The 5,950-nt window shown below is 35.4% G+C and overlaps 1 pseudogene across 1 annotated transcript; it reads right to left on the bottom strand.

Annotated features, from left to right (window-relative positions):
- Positions 1-224: 224 nt before the first annotated feature.
- LOC147483132 (sucrose synthase-like) lies at positions 225-3,878 on the bottom strand (annotated as a pseudogene). Its single transcript, XR_015204276.1, has 10 exons — positions 3,306-3,878; positions 2,929-3,055; positions 2,676-2,853; positions 2,383-2,575; positions 1,801-2,132; positions 1,621-1,720; positions 1,362-1,535; positions 1,163-1,279; positions 897-1,063; positions 225-811 (listed from the first exon to the last, which is right to left on the bottom strand). The product of XR_015204276.1 is annotated as a sucrose synthase-like (transcript).
- Positions 3,879-5,950: the final 2,072 nt, after the last annotated feature.

The raw sequence follows: 5,950 nt of genomic DNA, 5'->3' as shown, positions 1-5,950 counted from the left end.
GTTCCCACTCAAATGCTACAAGCGCCAATATATTCATAAAGAAACAATTAGAACAACAAAATGCTAAAATTAAAAGTACCCTGCTAAAAAACATTGAATAGTTTGTGACTTGCATGACTACAATAATCTTGCCTAACATGATTGTTCAAAGGAGAAACAGGACTCCAAGCTAAGATAGGAACAATATCGGGGCAAAATTTAAATTTAAGACCGAACAAGAAATGTAAGAGTGAACAAACAACCCTTAATGTATTGCTAAAGCTATTCCAATAACTTACAAGGAATGATTTTACTAAAACTAACATTTACAAAGTATGAAATTAAATCTAAGACAACACTCACCCTATTTCACATAGCAACCATCAGAATGTACATTTCAAACTTCTGTACGGAGAAAAAAGACAAAGAAAATGAAGTTGTTGACACCCTATTGAAAAGCTTTGATAATAGTATAATACTAATCCTACAGAAAGCATGCACGTACACCATTTCTCCTCAACAAAACGAGCCACTGCAAGAAGCTTGTATCCAGCAATGTTCTCTATTGCAAGGTTGATAAGGGTGACAATAACCCCAGTTAGCAGGCCAATAAGGAAAGCCAATGTCCATTTTAGGAAAATATATTGCAGAACTTTGATTCTTGATCGACTCCTCCAATCATGCTTGAAGAGATCATTCTCATTGATCCATATCTGCTCCTGGTGCGACAATGTTGAACTTGGGGTCGAAGACATTAATACCATGGACAACTCGATAGAGTCTGGGGAGTGTAATGGCAGTATGCCTCTCATACTGTCCAACAATGTCCTGGCTGTAAGAATTTAGAAGAAAAAAGGTCAAATATTAGGTCTAAAAATTAAAAGACCATAAAGTTAGTACGCATCTAGTGAACATACCTTCCAACAATCTCCTGGAATGTACTAGTGATGATGAAATCTGTATGGTTCATGGCATATAAATCAGCTGTGAACTGGCATGAGAAGTGGTATTTCTCTTCAAAGTTTTTCTAGTATATGTCAGAATCATGATACTTTGTTTTCTCAAGAGCATGGGTAATGGTGCACTGCAGAAAAATACAGACAAAGAAAAATCAGTTTCTTAGAGTGCATGAAATGGCAATGAGAAAATGGCTTTGAGCTACCAATAATTCTTCTCCAGTTACCTGTGTGACTCCTAATTTATTTGCTAGTAGAGATGCTACTAGATTTCCATCATTGTAGTTGCCAATTATCAAATCTGGCTTGCCCTGTATCTCTCCAGCAATTTCATTTGCAACATCCTGACAGCAGGTTAGAAGAAAGGTTAAAACTTGTGACAGAACTTTTGTGACTGGATGAGATGAGCATAAAAGAAAGTCTAACCTCAGTGAATGTCTCCAAGTATGGCCATACTTCAAACCTTGAAATCCATTTGCGGAGAATTCCTTTCTTAGTTCTGAAAAGAACTAGGAGAATATGTGAATGCTCTGTACCGTAAACTTTCTCAAGACGCTAATTGCAAGTCGTCCCTACTGCATCAGGTAGAAGACGCGCCACCTGGATTCAAATGCACAAATGAGAATCAAAAAGAACAAAAAGGTATTAATTAGCATTATATCCAGATAAGTGTCTGAAATATTACAATGAGTATTCGGGGTACAATATCCAGTCCTTGCTGCTTAATGCGAAGAAGCATCTCACACTCCAAGGCACGAACTTGATCCAAAATATAGACGACCTGAAGTTATTCCAAAAGCAGAATACGTATATAAAAAAACCAGAATCTAAGATGAGATCATACTGCAATCAAATAAGAATATTGCCACCAGTGTCAGGATAGCCCAGAACATCCGCTTGAGCAAAGTAGCCATGCGGAGATAGAATAAGAACGTTGAAAACCATTGGTACCCTCCCAAGGAACTTTTCCAAGGTACAGGGATCAGGTGCTTCAAGAAGATCCAAGAGCAAATGAATCATCTCCTGAACACGCTCAACAGTATCACCCCACCCTTTCTCTAAACCAATCTCTTGGAATCTATATTCAAACTGTGAATATGGAGTATCCGGGGGAAGCGCAGTCAGATAATCCACAGCCTTCCTCAAAACCGATTCGAGTACATCAAGAGTATGCACTCTGTCATTCAGCATCGTTATCTGTAGAAAACCATCAACAATAATATATATGTTTAGCTACAAATGTGCTTCAATTCAAACCACATTAATTTAATTTATCTGGCAAATAAGTACCATCTCAAGATCATATTTTAAGTAACATTTTCATATTAAAATGGAGAATACTCCACCTGATTCAGCTATTTCCAAGAAACCAAAGACTTACAATAGAGAGAAAAAACAAAACAAGAACAGAGAACTACAAGGGCTTGAAGTCGTGAAGAAAATTTACCTTTCCCTTGTATTCGTGAGTGCGGAGAAAATCAAGCATTGGTTTCAAACTATCTCTACCATGAAACATTTTTGCAGAGAGATGTCGGTTAAGGAACTCCACACCATTGCCTATAGACTTGGAAAGTGTTGGACGCGGAAAAGAAACATTAAATGGCTCAAAGTCCAATTCAAGCACATAATTATCTTTGTGGCTGCATTAGAGTAGGCAACACTCTTGGATATGAATATTATCGTATATGCTAACATAAATAGATATCGTGAAAAAACTAGTATTGCCAGGTTTGAAGTTACCATCCATTCACAAGTTCTTCTTTGACCTTCAGATATTCAAAAGCAGTCAACTCTTCAGCAGCCAATGCATCAACATTCACTCTAATATATTCCCAGACTCCAGGCCTTGGACCGATATTCAAAACAGTCAACTCTTCAGCAATGCATCAACCCAAGGAGACCTAAAAGCAATGGCTTCCTACACAACAAAATTTGTCTCATTAAGTCATAAGTCGAGAATAGCACAACATTGTTTATGCTATATTGAGCTCACCTGTGTACATTTTATAACTTCTCCAAATACCCCATCAGTAAGTTTTTTCCTTTCATCCTTTGCTATTGCTTCAACTTCCTCCAAGAGGTGATGAGGCTGCAAAATTCCCTTTCCGCGGCTCTCAATTCTACATATACACACAAGACAACAGACCAACAGACTGTTCATTACATTTGATCTTTTCATATACTCAAATGTAGTGGATTAAGCAAAAGGCCCCTACTGTATATGCTTTTACCCGGAGATCAATTCATCTTATGATCATAAGCTTCAACATACTACTTTAAGCTTCAAAGAGTTTTGATTTGCCAATGCAAGAAGTGAAACCAAAATACAAATAGTACAGGGAATAGTTTCTGGAAAAACAGAACATATACCTTGAGAGAAGGATCAACAATTCATTACGGGATGAGAGAAGAGCTTCATCCAAGCTCTCAAGAAGGCTATGTATGCGAGTCAGTGAACGTTCCGCCATAACTCAGAATCTCAAACTGCAATAAACAAACGACACTAAACTTGGTATCATGAAAAACCCATAATCCAAAACTTCATATATGATGATCAGAGTTTACTAGAATGTCATAAAGAACCTTTAAACCACATGGTTATTCTCATAGTCAGAAGCCGACTACCAAACTTTCACTAGCCTAGAAAATTGGACTCTGTACACATTCATCACCATAAAGAATAAAAAAGTGGAGACGCATACATATACCCCTAAAGAAATGGTGCAGAACAGACAAAGATGAACGTGCACCGCATGTATATGATGCCAACAGACAAATAACTCCTACACATAGTTATTAATAACTATTAACTAAAACAATTTCCCAATATGACAGGAAAGTTGGAAACAAGAAACTTTGGATCAATAGACATTCCAACTTGAAAATTCAACAAAAATAAAGAATATTAACCACGCAACAAAGAATATCAACAGACAATGGTTGACTAACGCAAAAGGTAAATGAAAGAAGCAGTTGCAGACACATGGATATGTAAAATTAAACTTGAAAGCAATTCCTGGATATGTTACAAACCATTATAAAAAAGAGGCCCAAGAGAAGGCCATGGTATCGAGCTGATAGGGTTATATACTAAAAGCATTACTTTTGTATTAACTCTAATTCTTTATATTTTGAATGAGAATCATATAGGCAAATATTATGCATATTATATATTGGTTATATGCATGTGTCTAATACTTTATGTTGTAGATGATATGGTGTGTGGTGACACACAGAAGATCATATCATCAGTACTTTATACGTGAGTAAGGATTTGAAAACTACACCGAAACGAGTTATTCGTATCTTTAGACCGTAGAAGTGTAGAGATCAGTATATACAAATAATGTTTGGTTTTTTTGGGAGTATAAGTAAACTTCGAATTTTCTTTCCTATTTTCCCGTAATGAGGCAAAGTGTTTTACAAAAGGTGGAGTCTCTTGAAGGCTCCAAAAAATAAAGCCAAGAGTATAGCTATAATATATATCTAAGGATTAAGTATTAAGTATAACCATCTACCAAGTGGTTGAAGCCCCTAAAAGCTTGCATAATTTACGTATACAGGTTTTATCACTTGGTTGTTTTGGGCTGACGAATTTTGTTATTGATTTCTCTCAATCTATATCAAGTTACCAACCTATGTTTAAGTGTTATATTCATGTGCTTCCTACTATGTTGGATGAAATCGAGCTTTATTTTGGCTTTTAGCTCAAATTACATCCAAAGCTGAGATGAAACTCAGGTGGATGGTTAAAACTTTTGTGTGATGGGTTGGATTTGGAGTCAACTCAATAGCAACCCATCTATACATTAACTTGGGCCCAAGATGAGCTTATAAAAACTGTAAGGTAAATCTAACACAAAATACAAATTTCTTATACAACCCATATTGTAGCATTCATGGACATGTACTAAATTTGGTTGCTCTATCAATGTCTTGGTCATTCCGTTCCACACCAAGACCAAACAATGAGTCATAAACCTATAAGCTAAAGCTGATCCAAGAATAATATAATAAATGTCCAACAAAGAAGCTGTCAATCCCTTATTTGTCTGATTTTCCTTAGTGTCAATTCCTTATTTGTTAGATTTTTCCTTAAAAGTCTCATATTTTTTTTAGAATTAGCCCAAGTACGTGTTTAGCAAATATTGGAGACTCTGTGAAGGCTCAAAAAATAGAGCCAAGAGGGTATAGCTATAATATATATCTAAGGACTTTCTCTTTAATTGGGTCGGATTAAAATTAAATCAATCAATTTAAAAAAAAATATATAGGGCTATTTAGCTTTTGGGCCACTTTTTAATTGGATAATTTGCAGTTGGTCACCAATTGATCGTTTATTTGCATTTGGGCCAAAATTGACGGTTGACTGTGTTGACTTTGAGTTGACCATCTTGTTCGATCCATCTATAATTTCCTATTAATGGCTAAAATGCCCTACCCATGCCATACACGTGACTTACTTGTAGACCAAACACAAATATTACTATTAACAGTATAACCAAATACTAAAAATTCCAAATAATAGTCAAATACTTGACAAAATCTAAGATTTGATTCAATGGCCATATAAGAATCTTTTTGTGACCACAACTTAACCAACTTACATCATGCATCTAAGTCAAGTTAATTAACATGCACACTCAAATACGACCCAAAAGTGAGGGGTGGAAGTAAAACAAAATGCATATTATTAATTTTTGCATAATTACACGAATTAAATAGTCTTGATCATTACACATATATTTTTTTTTGTAGTAGGAGCAAAACAAACCTTCACGAATATTATTATGAACACATTTGGGGTTGTCATAATTCAATTGCTATATTTAAAGATTTTAAGGTACGGTGTTTGCTTTTCATTAGCTTTTATACTAAAATAATTGTAAGGTATTATTCAAATTTGACTATCTCAAGCCTAAATTTGAACAAGATTCTTACATCTATATAAAGATGACTGATTGCATAACACCAGCTCGTATGATTTATTACCAGTGTTAGTCATGGGGTTCAAC

Source organism: Coptis chinensis, chromosome 8 (assembly GCF_015680905.1).
Source record: "Coptis chinensis isolate HL-2020 chromosome 8, ASM1568090v1, whole genome shotgun sequence".
In the NCBI taxonomy this organism is placed as follows: Eukaryota; Viridiplantae; Streptophyta; class Magnoliopsida; order Ranunculales; family Ranunculaceae; genus Coptis; species Coptis chinensis.
This window is presented reverse-complemented; position numbering and strand designations above follow the sequence as displayed.